General features: G+C 43.5%; 1 protein-coding gene across 7 annotated transcripts in view; it reads right to left on the reverse strand.

Annotated features, from left to right (window-relative positions):
• Positions 1–14,658, reverse strand: part of PKIB (cAMP-dependent protein kinase inhibitor beta) — a 52,092-nt gene extending 37,434 nt beyond the window's left edge. Inside the window, exon 1 of one of the 7 annotated variants that reach the window (XM_061378099.1) lies at positions 14,585–14,658. The gene's annotated coding sequence lies outside the window, so the exon portion shown is untranslated. Of the gene's footprint in view, positions 1–11,094; positions 11,209–13,861; positions 13,941–14,057; positions 14,079–14,228; positions 14,299–14,584 lie in introns of those variants that run through there. The other 6 variants (XM_061378103.1, XM_061378102.1, XM_061378097.1 and 3 more) reach the window with 6 other exon arrangements.
• Between the last annotated feature and the right edge of the window lie 2,269 nt (positions 14,659–16,927).

The raw sequence follows: 16,927 nt of genomic DNA on the forward strand, positions 1-16,927 counted from the left end.
ACAGGCACCAGTACAAGATTCTACCCTTCAAGTCCTAGGAGGACCATTCCTTAGACCTTGATGAGCTGTCCGTCTAAAGTGGCTAACACGACCCTTGGGACAGGAAACTGTTCCTGAAAAAGCTGCTAAAAAGTTCTCCTGAGGATGCACTATTTCCAAAGAAATGCATAAATCTCCAATGGAAATAGGGTAGGATACATCTCAGACAAATGAAGAGACACATGGCATAGGCCTCAAGATGTTGTGCATTCAGCCAATTTCCTTTCAGGAATTTAGTCAACATCTATAAAATATTCATGCGCATTCTCACTGAAGGATGTCCAAGCTCTACAGCAAGCCTCTCGTACAATGGTCTGAGTTTTCTCTCGCTATTTGTCCTTAGCAACCTTTTGCTTCTCCAAAGAATCCTTAGTGCATCATGAAGTAGAGGAGGCAGTGGCTATTTAGCAGTAGTATCATGTCTTTTTAAAGTCACAAAAGCTACCCTGTCACAAGTACCATTGGTCAGGAGTTTGTGCCTAAAGCTCAGGCTCTTCGTCTTAGGATTCATCAGTCAGCATCAGTCTTCTTGGGATGTATCAGAACAGGACAAAAATACCATGCTCTCAGTTTTTGTGGTTGCTGAGTTTCAAGTTAACATTTGATTCTTCAGAGATGTGTGGTTTGAACAGATGTGGGAGCTGACTGTCAAAATACTCTATGCATATACATGAAAACTGTATTTGTATGAAGAAAAAGAAAACAACATCTACAAATAAACTACTCTCCTGGAATTGTGACCTTCCAAATACAGAATTGGAGCCTGAAAAATAGGTACCTGATACCAAAAGCTGACACTGACAAAATAACTTAGGTAGAGAATGAGCTTCAAGTTCACACTAAGTCCTATACAAATGCAAGTGGCAATTTTATCTGAAACTGTAAAGGACTATTAAAAACAAAATCAAAGTCAGGATATACCAATAGCCTTTCTGAAATTTCATGCAGCAAGAAAATATGCTGAATCTATAGATCCAGGAAAAGTAGTCTTTAGTAGTGTGTGGTTTCAGGTTGCTTACTATGTGACCCAAAATAGTCCAATGGACATGGAGTAGTTCAGAGGCTGTAGATTAAAACTGAGTGAAAAAAACAGTGTCCCATCAGTGCGATGGCAGAACACTTACATTGTGCAGCACGTTTTACATACGTGCCAATAAATGTATCTGGGATCATATCATACCCTGTTTCACAAACAATTTCTATTATTGCCCACTTGGCACAACTGAATCCAGAGTGTGTCATTCATTTGCTTCATTAGAAGAGCATAAACTCCTCGGTCTTTCAAGACACTTCCCTGATGGCACATTTATTCTGCCTTTTGAAGGCTTCATCCCACAACTCAGAAAGTTGCATTTTCCCAATTTAGTGAGGACAAGCTGGAGATCCATGAGAAAACCTGCCCTTACCTCACAGTTCCCCAGCTGAAGAATGGCCTCCAGCCACAGGGGAACACTTCCAGTGCAGGACGCCCCATAACCAACTGGGAGGAGCCTCACCATCTAACTCTGGCATGGAGGGCTCTGTGGGGTGCGGCAACCTAGACCCTGGCACAGTCCTGACAACCAGATGTGGCTCATTGGCAGGCTGGAGAAAAGGCTGAACAACAGTGCAGTGACTGGGGCCACAGATAGCCACAAAACCACTATGCTGAGGTAGGGGCATGAGACTGAAGCCAGTGATGTGAATGCTCAATAGACATGATACAACAATAAGCAAATAACTGCAAATCTCTCTCCCCTTCCCCATGTCCCACACTTTTAGATCTGGAGAAGGAGGTACTTGCTATGCTGCTGGGATGTACTACACATCAACATCTGGGCTCTGTTGAAGCTCCTTCTGAATTAACTGGATAGCAGCCCTCACTACTCCTAGAGAAACAGACACAAATAAAAAATGGGGGTTTTGTGGTAAAAATGCCTTTTCAAAATCAAGTTGTGAAAGACAAAGAAGGTTCACATGAATTTCTGAATTAGAAGTAATGAATTTGTGGTGTAATAAAAAAAGGTCTTTTGGTCTGTTTGGGTTTTTGTTTGGTTAGTGGTTTAGGTTTTTCTTAATCTCAACCATCCTTCAGTTTAAAGCTCTATGCAATTCCTACATTATCTGTGTAGTGATTTGAATCACTGCTGATTCAAAGCAAGGATTGCTAACAAATCTGTGCAACACCAGATCCATTAAAACAGCAAGTTAGTGGATAGGAAAACAGCAGATGCATCTGATATCCAAAATTACCTTTCCTACAGATTTCTGTGTTTGATTAAGTATATCTTTTTCATGGTACACTGTAACATCAGAGCTCTTCCCAAACTGTGAAGACAAGAATGAGGCAGTCTTCACCACCAAAACAGGAGAAGCCTCATACAGTGCAATTCAGTACTGCATATACAGTGCAAATTGTGCAAAACCACCTGTACGTTATTCTTCTAAATAGTGAAGTTACTTTAATAAACCTTATTAAACCCAAGCATCAGTGCAAGTTCCAGCACTAAATCATTGAATACAGAGCAGTCTTTCCATGGGAAATTTAAGGCCAGAGGAAATATTCTAGCCCTGGTACATTTACAGAATCCATTTGGTTTTTAATGAGGAAGAAGAGATCCAAGATTTCAAATGCTACTCAAAGTGTCCTCTACCTTGAAAAAGGAAGGCAACCTGCATCCCAACACCTGTCACAGCTCCCGAAACATGAGATGGCAACGAGGTACAACTGCTGTTGCCACGGCACATTCATTTAGTCAGCCACCATTCTCCTCAATAGACCTGGGAAGTATCGGCAAGGTCTCATTAGACTCATCCTACCCATTTTGGATATAAAACCAAACCATCCCAACCTTTTATCTTCCTCCTCTGTCCAGTACCACTGACACCCATTGTCAAAGCCAAATGGCATGCAGCAAGAGCTCCTGAAGCCCTTTCCAAGTGCTGCAGACCTTGTTTCTTGAGGTGCCTGCTGGCCCATCACCTCAGCTCTGCCCCTCCCACGGGCAGCTGCCTTTCCCAACGCATTCAAGTGAACACCGCACAACCTCAGCATCCCAGATGAGAAGTACAGACAGTTCACGAGCTCTTCTCTGGCAATTTATTACCAAATGCAACATGATCCCAGTGGGGATGGGGGGACGGGGACGGGGACGGGGAACACGACAACAATTAACTGTTATCTTTGTTCCTCTAAGTTAGAAAATGAGGGTGCAATTTCCTCCAGAAAGCAGATGCCACAGGATTAGTTGTGGGTTTTCCCTGGTACTCTGTTCACAGTTTAAACATTCAAATTGGAGTATCAGTAACTGTTTGGTTAATGTTTAGCACAGTAAAGCTCTATTTTTATCTATGGAAGTATCATTTCAGAAATCACAGTTCACCAATGAATGCTGAGCAACACATTCATGCAGGGTGGCATTTCTCTTAGGATCTACAACCCCAGAGCTCTTACTGGAAAAGCCTTTTTCTCCCGAGGGGCAGTTTTTCCACTGAAACATAATTAACAACGTAACACATCACTGCAGCTCCTCTGCAGCTTCCATTTGCAAATTGGTGCTAATCTCTGTCAGATCCCAGCATCGCTCCCTCCTCAGCTTCCCTTCCTTCTCACTCTGCCTCTCTAAACTCAGAGACACTAATCTACAGGAAAACATGTGAACACATTTCCTAAGGAGGTATAAAATGGAGAACAGTGTCTGCTATGTACACCACACAAAATAAAACTATGTGCCTTCTATACAGTTTATATGCTTATTTTCTTAACAATTTTTGAAACTCCCATACTGACACCAGACATGACCATTCCATTATATTCCCCCTTCAGCTCAGGTTTTTCCCCTCTAAGGATTTGCTCCTCTGAACAAACCCAGAACAGTTCCAGCGCTCCTGAGTTAGGTACTGGCTGTGCTGGCACTGTGCAACTGCAGCTCCAACACCACTGAGCTGTTTTTAGCTCCCATGCTGCCTGAGGCTGAGCATCTTCCCCCTCATCACATCCCATTTAGTGATGAGCCATTCATTCTCAGGCTTTTGAGCCATACACTCTCTTACAAGATGGAGCCTTAAAAAGGTCTCCATCAAAAAAGCATGTCTCTATGCATGCCGCTACCAAAGCCTTTGCCCCAAAACATCAAAGGTATCAACACAGACGCTAGAAAATCAGAATTAGGTCTTATCCTGCACATATTTTATTCAGCTGTCTAGACTGGCTTGCTGTCTGCTGGAGCAGCTCAGACTGGCATGGAGGAGTGAAGCCAGATTCCCCTGCCAGCATCTGGTTACACATCTGAACAAATATCCACATTTTGGGAAAAGTTTGATTTCAAATGGTAATTACGTCTCACCTTCAATGGGCTCCTGCTTTTTGAAGCATCAGCTGCTGGACAGCCTCATCTGTCAGACACAACTAACCCATCCACTGCCATCTATGCATCAAATGCAAGTCCCATCAGATGGCAGCTCGGGCTGTCAGCCTTGCTTTTCTTCCTCTATGAAATACTGACATTGGAAAGTCTTAACAAGGAAACTGAGATTAAGGGAAACATCTTTCGCTCCAGAGACGTCAATGCCAACTGTTATCTCTGTTCTCCAGTCTCAACCAGGAATAGAGGAACAAATGCACTTGATCCTACCCTGAACGGTAGCTCTACAGAAAGGTCTGGACTGCAAATCCCAGCTTTGTGGTGGCTTTAATGAAATGGAACAGCATTAGCAGGAGTGGGGAAGTGGTGGTGGGGAGGGCCTACACCATCAAAAAATTTAAATTGACCATTTTTAATCAGGTTTTAACCTCTAATCTTACATATTTTCTCCTAAGTTCTGAAAAGGCACAGAAATGAGACCAAGATACAGATTTAAATAAGGAAATTACCATTTCCTTTCAATATGTATGCTTAGAAAATTTACACAGTTAAAATATTTATAGTAAGAGCTGATCAAGTGATTAAATATACTTTTAAAAGTTCCCTTTTAAAAACAGTACATCTCTGAATCTCCTCCTTCAGCTCCTCCATAGGATAAATATTTCATTTTGAGCAATAGAACTTCAGGTTCTAGGTTTTATAGAAACCTAAAGAACAAGCAACTTTTAAGATCATTATGTTGTTAAGTTTTAATCGGCTTTTTTGTTAGTCGAAATCATGAGTGAGATATCACTCCATGTGGACTTGCAAAATAGGTCAGCTGGGTAAATTTATCCAGCTTTCTTCTGCGCGCTTTAGACACTTCACCAGTTACTACTTTTTTTCTAAAGAGGCCTCCAAATGTGTTTGTTCTCTCTTTACATGACATAATCCAACACTCTACAAAGCCTGGCTTGTTAACCAGTCACTTAATTAACACAGTGAATATACAGTTGGCTGCACTATTATATCCATTCAAGATAGGTATGTTTCTGTAACAACATTCCATTTCCATGGTGAAATGTGTGAACTGATATAGTTTGCTCAAACCAAGAAATTGGCTGTCCTCAAATGTGATTACAGCAAGTAAATTTCCATTTGTAATTATTTTAATATCAGTAAAGGTAAATTAATTAGTACCATGAATTAACATTTATTTCTTTTACTCTCTATTTACTACCTTTACTTACTAGAACAGAAACAACACACTCTGTTGGGAAATTTGAGAAATACATCATGCCATTTATTCTGGTTTACTTTGAAGTGCTACTTCCAGCTACCTGTAAATAATGAGGATCTGGAAGTACAGAAGGAACATAAAAGTCAGTTAGCCCATTAAGAAAAGGAACTGCGTGGACAGCATGTACACTCTTTTCAAACTGTAATAAAGCTACAAATTCAGAATGGAAAAAGCTAGCATTGCCTTTTCAATAAGTCTTCTTCCTAAAGGCATCACGCTCTGGCTCTATGCTATATGCCTCCCATGTTCAAGTGGAGAGCTTCCAACCACATCAATAAGATGTTTCCATTAGGAACTGCTTGAGATTCATTTTTATTCAGTTCATTTGCTTCCACAATTCTAGCTTTTCCAGCAAACAAATTCAAGTTCAAGAGGAAAGAAAACAAATATACCTCCAACCCTCGCACACTCATCTTCTTACGCTTTTCTAAGTTCTCAGAGGTAAACAGCATGCACTTTCAATGACAGGTTCTGAGTAATGATGGGAAGAGCGAGGAGGTGGTTGAAAGCACCACTGGCTTCTTAATGCAAACTCTTTTATACTACTCAGGGAACACACATTCAATCACTGCTTATGAAACAGCTTTGACAACAGGGAGGGCAGCTTTTTGCCTGATGTTTGTTTAAGTGAGGCTGTACAAGCGAGTGCTTTCATTTCACTTTTTTTCTTTTCCATTTTTTTGTTAAACAGAAGCAACCCACAGTCTTAATAACAGACTGGTGAGTGGCTGTCTTCTCTGGAGACTTCATTACCATGAGGTTTCACTGCACTCCAGCTCTTCTGAGAAGGCATTCAGAGAAAACATAAGGGTACTACAGAATTCCTAATATCTGAGCTTCCCAACAACAAAAACAAGCAAGACATATTAGAATAACTCCATTCCCACTGAGCGACCTTACTTTAAAACATCAAAATCACACTACTGCACATGATATCTATGTCCAAGAAAGTAACAGCACCAGCATTTCATTTCTGAACACAGAACATAGATGCCATGTTAATGCTTTAGCAAAACACATTTACACAAATCCCTGCGTATTTATGGAACTAAATTGTTCTTTGGAGAGAGCTTTCCTTAGGTGAACAAAAGCAGCAGCAAACCAAATTAGACTTGAAGCCTGAAACAGAGCACATGTAGCACACTTCCTTACAAATTATTTTACAACACTGAATGTAACCGTATTTTAGACAGATTATATTGGCAAGTATTGAAGACAGGGACTGCAAACCACTCTGCTGTTGTAAGCATCTATTTGTTATTTCTTATTAAAGGTAGTCACTGGCTTTCTTTCAGTTTGGGAAATAAGGGTCTCTCTTCCCTGTTACATTTTTCATGCACAGATGGTAACAAGGACTTTGCAGCAACTTTTCAGAGCTCAGCTTTGAGCTTGGAAAGATAGGGTTACAGACAACTCAGGGTGGATGGGAGATCAGGAGGTCCCTGTTCTGGCTGTGCTGCAGCAGGCTCAGCGCTGAGGTCAAACAGGGCTCCTCAGGGCTGTGTTCCCTCCAGACTGGAAACCCCCAGATGGAGTCAGCACAACCTCCCTGGGTAGGCTGGCCCTGGGGAAAAGCCTTTTGCTTGTGTGCCAGATGGACCTCTTTTGCTTGGTCCAGTTGAGGCTCCTTGTCGCTGTGACTCCCTCTTCTTGACTACCTCCCTGGAGGTACCAGAGCTGTTAGGCTGGGCCAGCCCCATCCATAAGCCCCTCCTTGAGGAGCAGCTGCTCCAGACATCACCATCATACTGCTGATACTCTTGAAAATGGCTACTTCCCCAGAGCCTATTTTAGGGGAAAACAGGTAAGATGAACCGCACTGGCAGCCCCTGTCAGCTCAACAGCATCATCTGACTCCTTGCATCAGGGCTGCAGCTAGGTTCCTGTGTCCAAGCCCAGCTCTGCTACAGGCAGGGTTACAGCTAAACCAGGGTCTCATCTTCCAGCTACAAGTTGCCTCTGTTAAGAGTATCCTATTCATGTTCTGGAAGAAGTGGCAACAGAAACACAGAACTCTGCTCTGCTCCTAAGTTCCAGGGTGGCTTCACCTTTTTGTGGAACTGTTTACAAAGCCAATTCTCCAAATTTTTGTTCATACAGCAGCAGAAAAGCTCTAGCACTCCCACTATATCCTGGATTTAAATTACGATGAAGTGCCGCAGGACTGCTTAAAGCCTCACTGTATCATTTGCCAAGTCTAACAATGCTATTCACAACTGGCTGAACCCTGAGAAAAGTGAGTACTTCAGGTATTAGGTAAACCACATCCTTCTACTTGGTACCACAGAGGAATTCTGGTAACATTTCAAATACTACTTTCAGAACCTATTGCCCAGTCAGAGACAGAATTTCTAGACATCACCTTCCTATCTCCTGCTTCCTCTAATCCTCCTATCTAACCAAATCCTACCCACAACAGACAGAAGAGACCTTCCAAGGCATCTGTATAATTATTTACAAATCTTACCAACTCTATTTAATGGAAACTCAATTAAGTACGGTAAAATCCACCTTTGTAGATACAGCTTGTTTATGAACAAGGCATACCGCATATTGCCCAAGAATTAAAGCTGTGTGTGATGTGGCAGAGGGAGGGTGTAGGCTCACCTTAATCACTTTGGCACCACACAGCAGATATGTCACAAAGCACTTTCATTACTTTGTGTGAAATATGTAACAGCTGCCAACGCTTAAGCTTCTGTCTGAGCAAAAGCAAGATACCTTGCAATGAAGAAACTGTAGGTATTGATGGGTGAGGTGCTCAGCTACAGAATACAAATGACACAAGGTTCAAAACTAGGCAAAATAAAGGATGTGTCACACCCGCACAAAACGAAATACTTTACCCAGACAGAACACAGAGTTGCATAAGTTTTATTAGCACCTGTCTGGTATCTTGACTTCGGATCATACCGAGATCGTGAAATACCACACTTCCAGTTGTTTTCTGTGGTGTACATGGAAATACATGCAGCCATAGAACTACCACATAAGCTCTTCCTAGGGTATAGTTAACTCTGAGATGTTTCCTAATCAGAGTATGTTATGTCATGGAGAAAATGTACACACTTCAATGCAATATTGTATGAAAGTATGACAAACTAAAAGCTCACAAACATACTGAAACTTTCTTTCTCTCTGGTTCTCCTCATTCTCATTCTTGCTGGTTCCTTTTCTTTCAAGGCCTATCACGCAGGTATTGCTAACCATTTTGTATACGCAACCAACTCAAAATGCTGTGAAGAGTACCCTAGTGACATTACCCTTACACAAGTCAGCCTGCTCCATCAGGAATAATAATCCCAAAGACCAAACCCAGAGATCTGAAGGCATTTGGATTTGTCTTGTAAAAATGGCTTATGTACTCCTTAATACTTGTTTTTATTGACCTGCTGGCTTTTCCTTACAGAAACTGAGTTGCAGGATGTCAATCTGATCCGAGGCTGATTCCAAAGGAGGGATTTTTATTCTAGAAGAGGAAGCTGTAACAACCCAAGAGTTGCTGAATGCAGCACATCTTCCAGGGGCATTCCCACAACTCTGCCACTGCTTTACTTAACACGGTTACAGGCTACTCAGAAGCCTATGGACAAGCCTGTGGGTTTCGCACAAAATTTGGTAAACTGGTTTCAAAGGTAATTGAAAATGACTGAAATAAAAGGCTTCCCATTTGTCCATCAAGGCTTGAAAGCATCATAAATTATTCCACTGTTCTGCATCAGCAGGTGTTTATATCTGCAAACATGACCAGTACTGTGTACTGCAAACCCACTTCACCTTCCTCTGTCAGACGGAATACGTGGACAGGATGGGGAAACTCAACAAAGAGGAAAATAATGCACTGCTATCATTATGTATGCAGCCAATGCTGCTTAATCTGGATTAAAGAAAAAAGCAAGAAGTGCTCCCTGATCTGCAACTGTTTCTCTGGGATCTTCCTTAGGACACCACAGAAAACAGAAGGTGTTTAATTAAGAACTGCCTCCTTTCAGCACAACCTAGCACAGACTGCCCCCTCCTCTGGGGTCAGCACAGAAAGATGTGTGCTACATATCAAAGCAAGCACATGCAGAAAAGCTTCTGACATGTATATTCAGTGCTCACTGTGCTCTGGCAAGGCACAGTAACAGCTCCTGTCCAAACGCCTCAGCCTGGGTGCACCTGACACAGCTCTACACACAAAGGCTGCTCAAGGTACACAGCTTCCCATGTGCAGTGCAAACCTGACACAGCTAGTAGAATCATCACTCTCTTCACTGACACTGTGTTTTTAGGCTGTAGTCATGCATGCTGCCTTGGCTGCAGTTGAACCATGTTAAGGGCTCCTGATCTCAGCCCCACTGCTGGCTTTCTCATCACAGACCACCCCCTTGGCCTCCGAGCAATGCTCTGCTCTCCACAGGATGTCACTGCCCTTCCCCAACCCGCCAAGGTAAGTGCATGGGTTTGCACACCCTACCTGACCTGTCACAGTGGTACAAGTTGAACACTTCTACTGGCAGAATTTTAAGGTCCCTTGGATGCATCTTAACCAAAACAAACTGGGTAGCACCTACGCGTGCTGCTACATCCCACGTTTCTGGGAGTGATGCAACTGCTGGTGAGGGGTGGAGAGTGAGAAACCTCTGGGGGAGCTGCTTCTTAAAACCAGCTGGAAGGCACCCAGCCTGGCATGCCTGGTGGCAGCTCTCCAGGGGGCGGGGAGAGCCACGTGGGGCTGCTGGAAGGGCCATGTACTTACAGTGGGGAAGGAAGGATGTTGGCTTCCATCACAGTGCATGGGACGAGGCAGGGCAAGATGTCACAGGAGCTCATTTGCCTGCTCCTAGAGAAAAAGATGTTCTTGTGCACTTTGCTCCTCCTCTTGCTAATATAAACCAGGATACTAAAGTCAAATGTAATCACTATACAAGCGCGGTGCTCTGTCTTTAGTGGGGAATGCAGGGTTTAATAATACATAAATGATTTCTAAAAGATGTAGAGCAGAGCTTAGTGCAACTTGAATGCAGACAAATACTTTAAAAGAAATCAACGTCATCTGCTAAGCGCTTTACTGAATTGGTTTCATTTATATATACGTACACTCATGCCCAGAGAGCAAGTCCAGCTGATACAATTTCTACAATAGGAAAAGCCTAGCAAGTCAGCTTATTGAACTATTAAAGCTTTCTAAAACACAACAAAATGGAAAAAGAAAACAAACCAACCCACAAACCCACAACAATTTTGTAAGGAGGTAATGAAAGACAGACAAGTATTGTGATGGTATTAATGCTGGAAAGATGAGGAAGGCGAAAATGGGCAATTACTCACAAATATAGCTCTTAGCTTTAACTATATAACAGAACAAGTAATCAGAACAATAACCACCACTTAAAAGTCAATAAAAGCAACATGTATTTGTAAAGATCCTGCTAGATAAACTCACAATACCTTTTCATATTTCTCCTCCATTATCATTCTGTCACGACACAGGGAGAGTGTTACAGCATCCTGCTCGGCAGAGAAAGCAGACAAGGGCATTTGGATGCAGCCATAAACAGAAGAAACAGCAGTGGTGGTAGGAAGCAAATTAAAATCTCATCAAAAACTTGTAAGCAATTCAGAGAAATTGATTGTGGAAGAAAGTAGGTTTTATTGTGACCACAGTAACTGAGTGTTTGCACCAAGTCAAGGTAAAGAAAACCAATTACTGTACTATTAGCTATCAATCCTGCATACAGCAATATTAAATTATGAGCTAGGAAAGCAACAAGTCAGATTTTGAAGTTGAGGAACATCACAGTTTATATATATCTCATTACTGGAAACATCTCAGACAAGCAGAGCTTATTTTGGAGTTCCTAGGGAAAAGGCACAATCAAAACTTCCAAGACTCTGCACTCCCAAGGAGCAAAGAAATTGAAAATCAGCAACCCTTGAGCAGCAGAAGCTATGAAACTCAGCATCCTACAGGGCACCCACAGGAATTTTCTGATGTCTAATAAGCTGAATGCTTGCTACAGCTCTTCCTTCAGTGGGGACATCAACCTCATCTCTCCCATCAACCTGGTCACCACAGTTTTTAGGCTTGTAGGAACTTCCGTCAATTTGAAATCTCTACTCTCCTATTTATATCAGTTTAAATTGATCCCATAGGTAAAAATACTTCAGGGCAATGAGGGGAACTATCAGTCAGACAGCATCATTGTTAGCATTACTATTTCAGCTTCATCTCCTTAAGAAACCAGGTTGAAAATAATATAGTCAGGAGAGAAGACAAGAAATAACAAACAGAAATGTCACATGGAAAAAACTTTTAAAATCAGAATTAAGCCAAGTACAGAAGACATTATTTCATGGGAGAAAAGGCAGATGTGGAACCTGTTCATGAACAGATCACCATCCCTGACTTTCTAGGATTTCTCTTAAGCCATAATCTTAGGCTGCAAGGAAAATCTGGATGATCTCCTTGTAAAAATGTAACTACCAGAATCTTAATCCATTCCAACACAGATGTTTGACTGTCCAAATACTTCTACCAGACACAATCACTTGGATTTACTTCTGTAATTCTCCCCTTTCACTGCTGGTGGCGATCCCATGGGTCTGAGTGGTCTGTCTGGATGCCACAGAGTGGAACAAATCAAGCCATCAATCAGAAATCTTGTGTCATCTCACTGCTCACAAAACTGCTTGAAAGAACGAGGAGCACATCAGCAGGGAGCTGTTGCAGTGAATGGAAGCTTTTTGGCCATCAAGATATGGACACAGTGCAGAAATTTCCCTCATTCTTCCCTCAAAGCCAATTAAGAGGGAGCTGTGCCCTGAGAAATGAACAAGGTCCTGGAGCATACTTATCAGAAAGAGAAATCAATGAAGCCCGGCAGAAAGCCAAGCAGGAGGTTGGGGAACATGATGGGTGTAAGACAAAACAAAGTAGACTGGTCTGTGTTTCAGCAGAGTGTATTTCATAACCAATCTACAGAACTAAACCTTCACTCTAACGGTAAAGTCACTGCTATTAGAAATTATTTGGGTATTTCTAATGAAGTTCCACCTTATCTTACCTCCATATAAGTATTTTTTACCAAGCACAATGTCACATCTCATAAACATCCTGGCACAAACATTCAAGTTCATATTTCCAAAGGGAATATTAACAATTGAAGAAAAGATCCCACCCCACAACATTCTCATCCCCATGACTTCTTCAATGAGGAAAGGTAAACAAAGTGTCATGGCTTTCCCTTCAGCTGCTTTGGAGGTCTCTGTTCTGACCAAATACTTCAGCCAAACTGCTTTTTCTAACTACAAAAGGTGATGAAGGTATACAATGCAAGGCAACATATCCTATGCACTTCTGCATTCATCAATCCTAACCACAGTGCCCCCAAAGGTGGCTAGGATTTTCTTGGAATCACCAAAATCTCATTGCTTTTCAAAATTCAGACCTTCAGGAACTGGGTATATCTGTACCAGCCAGACAAACAGCGCGCTGTACATCATTTTATCTATTGCTCCAGGAATATTCTGAACACTCTTCTTCCTTTGCTAAAAGCACTTGCCTGCTCCCCAGAGTCCAGAAATAACTTTGAACAAATGCAGAGGGGCATAATTCATAATGGAATTAAGAAACAATTCTCTTACTGCCAACATTTTGCTGCAATCAGAAAGAAAATCCCTGCCTTGCGAGTGATCAAAGTACAAGGGCACTCCTTGCAATCACGGGAAGATGAAAGTCAATGATGTTAGAAAGTGATTTTCTAGGACCATCTTTTGCATCAGCAAACTGCACGTTAGTTCTTCATTATGTTGACCGTGCAACTTTAATTAGAGTTCATGCACAATGGTTATTCTTCAGAAGTGTATTTTCATGCAACTAGCAGTGTCATTATGTAAATGAAGCTGATTATTTTTCTTCCCTAGCCTTCGCGTTCTTGCCACTGATTAATTTGACCACAGAGGTGTAACTGCAGAAAGGAGATGTAGATAAAAATTGCACCTGAAGCACTTCTGATTGCTTCTCTGCCAGAGAAAAAAGTCTGCTTAGTTCTCTTCCTGAAGAGGGGCAGCCTATTTATGACACCGGTTATCAGTTTCCCTGAGCACTCCCTAAAGGTTAATATCTAACGTTAATGAACATTAAGCCTGCCCGGTCCAACGCCGCGGAAGCACCTAGGTAGGGCAGGTGGCACGAACAGCTTATCCCGTCACTTACCCACGGTCACGCAGGACACTCGAGAAGCGGTCGGACACCAGACCTCGCGTCCCAGGAACAGCCTTAGCAGCGGCTCATCCCTTCTTTCCCAGCGCACCGCAGGCTACACGTTCCTGCCTTAGCTCTCCTCGTTCCCTTCCACAGGCAAAGGGCTGCTGCAGGGGTCGGGGTCGCTGCTCGGGGGGAACACGCACACCTTATCGGGATGCTCCACCTCGCCGCGCACGCACTTTCCGGCACCGCTGCCGGCACCCGGCCCGGGAGACCGAGCCAGCCCCGGTAGTCACGGCCCGGGCGGGAGCGCACTCTGCCCTGCGCCGCTTACCTCCGCCCAACCCCCGCCTGCCGCCGCCGCCGCCGCTCTCACCTAGCGCCGGGGGTGCCGCTCCGGCGGCCGGCGCGTCTCTGCCGTCGGCCCGCGCCGCCTCGGGAGCCGTGGCCGTGCCGGGAGGGGGCGGCTGCCGTGCCCGCCCTGCGGCCGCACCGCACCGCGCTGCACCGCCCCCCCACCGGCGCGCCCGTCCCGGCAGGGAGCGGGGCGGGGGGACAGGGAGCGGGCGGGCGGGCGGCAGGAGGGGACCCCAAGCGCTGGCATGAGGCGGCGCTCCTCGAGATAGCGAGTCGGGAGAGGCACAGGATGTGCTCTTGCCCCCCCTACCCCTCCCCCCCCCCCCAGTTTGAGTCTGCAACCGGGAGAGGGGACCTGCCCAGGACCCCCCTCACCTCCAACAAGCGAGAAGGGATGCGCCTCCCGAGGGTCCTTGTCACCCCCAACGCCGCAGATGCACAGAGCTGTCCCTCTGCAACCGAGCAGTGGCGAGGTTTGGTGTGCGGTCACCCCAAAATAGCGGGGAAGAATATAGCTCTTCTGGAGCCTTTCTCCTTTTAGTGTCAAGTTCTTCGTGTTACACTTGGGTTTGTTTTCTTTTTTTGGCTGCAGTCCCTCAAACTGCATCAGCAAAATGACACAGGACATCCTCCCGCTCCTGCCCGACGCAAGCAGCCAGTGTCTGACGAGTTCTGGTGTGAAAACAATGCATAAAGTTGGCACCTGGATGTAGCCATGTGTGACCTTTTTTGGCTTCAAGCTTTGTTGTACCACACACGGAGAGGCCAGGACACAGCTGCACTCGTCTGTCCTAAGACTTCTGGCCCCTGGGACATGGAGCTTGGAAAAACCCAACCTGGGCCTGAAATTCAGCAGTCTTTGCAGGTTTTTGTTTTCTTTAAAATGATGCCCTGTGAAGAATATTGCAAGTTCCCTGTATTAATCCTTGCATTTCCTTGGAAACACAAAAGTTAACATCTGCCATTATAGCCAGTGTATGGAGGCACCAGTACATTCCCTTCAGCTGGATGCATAGGACCATGATATACCAAATTGGCTTTGGAAGCTTTTAAAAAGATCCATACATTTTAAGCATCGATTTTTAACATGGGGTGGGTTTGTTTTTTTTGGAGATTGTACCAAAAGGACTCTATCTATTTTGTAATGCCTTTAAGGTGTTTTGAAAATCTCTCTACAGCCGATCCATACACGTCTGAGAATTCATCCAGCCATTTCCCTAGATCCAGACACAGCCTCATGATAACTTGCACAGAGGTTTTCCATTTATACCTGATATGCTGAAAGCTGGAGAGATTCAGCTAAAGATGGGTATCACACGTGGGTTGCTCAGTGCTTACACTACAAACCATGTCAAGCTTTTTATCATACTTATTTATGATGACGAATAAAGGCAGTCATAGGGTTAGAATTCTGTTTCACTTTGAAACTGAAGTTGGTGTTCCTGAACCTAAAATCCCTTGCTTTTACTTTTTACATTTTTCTGGTGTGACCTAGAATACTTAGGATCTATTTTTAAGACTATATAAGCCATGATATGACAGTAATCCAATTTACAATGGGAATTTTAAACACCTAATAACCCACCTGATGGCTTAGAATTGGTTTATTATATTGTGTTTTTATTAGGTCTTTCCAAATGTCCTCTGAAAGTGTAAAAGCTGTAGTCTGGAGTCATGCCAACAGTCCCTCTGAAATAGTTTTCTTAGAACATAATTTACTGCATTCTCTTTACTGGTTAGTCTCTTTGGCATTTATTTTATAATTTGGGCAGATGGTTTGATTTCTCAAAAAACCGTTATGACTACTATTTTTAACATAATGACAAAATAATTGGCAGATGTCCTTCATTATCTGGGTTGTAAGAGGTTCATTCAGAAGAATGAACCTGCAGTTATTCTCCCATAAAGCTAGTATTTATACTATGGATTTACATTCAGCTGTTCATTTTTCTAGCAGAAACTGGAAATCATCAGTGTGCTGATCGCCTGTGGTGCTTAGTTTGTGTGAGGACACATCATAGAATCGTAGAATCATAGAATAGTTAGGATTGGAAAGGACCTTAAGATCATCAAGTTCCAACCCCCCTGCCATGGGCAGGGACACCTCGTACTAACCATCTCACCAAGGCTCTGTCCAGCCTGGCCTTGAATAACGCCAGGGATGGAGCATTCACAACTTCCCTGGGCAACCCATTCCAGTGCCTCACCACCCTAACAGGAAAGAATTTCCTCCTTATATCCAATCTAAACTTCCTCTGTTTAAGTTTGAACCTGTTACCTCTTTTCCTGTCACTACAGTCCCTAATGAATAGTCCATCCCCAGCATCCCTATAGGCCCTCTTCAGACACTAGAAGGCTGCTATGGGGTCTCCACGCATCCTTCTCTTCTCCAGCCTGAACAGCCCCAACTTTCTCAGCCTATCTTCATAAAGCAAAGAAGAATATATGCAACCTCTCTCTATATATATCGCTATTATGAATATTAGTGCCAAGATACAGTCCTGGTCTTAGCTTTGTAATACTGTGTGAAGGCCTTGACATCTTTCTAGCCCACTTTTATCTCCACTGAGGGAAAATCCAACCTGTGTACTCCTTTGGGCTGATGTAGTACTTGTGAGGTAGCACGAGACACTGCTCACCTTTCCTCATGCAGGGTGTCTGCCGCGTGCAGTCAGGATTTCATGTGTGGTGTTTCATGGGGAGTACTTCAGACATCTG

This window comes from Neopsephotus bourkii, unplaced genomic scaffold (genome assembly GCF_033783945.1).
Source record: "Neopsephotus bourkii isolate Nb327-2 ecotype Australia unplaced genomic scaffold, CSIRO-AGI_Nbou_v1 NB_1765, whole genome shotgun sequence".
Taxonomy (NCBI): domain Eukaryota; kingdom Metazoa; phylum Chordata; class Aves; order Psittaciformes; family Psittacidae; genus Neopsephotus; species Neopsephotus bourkii.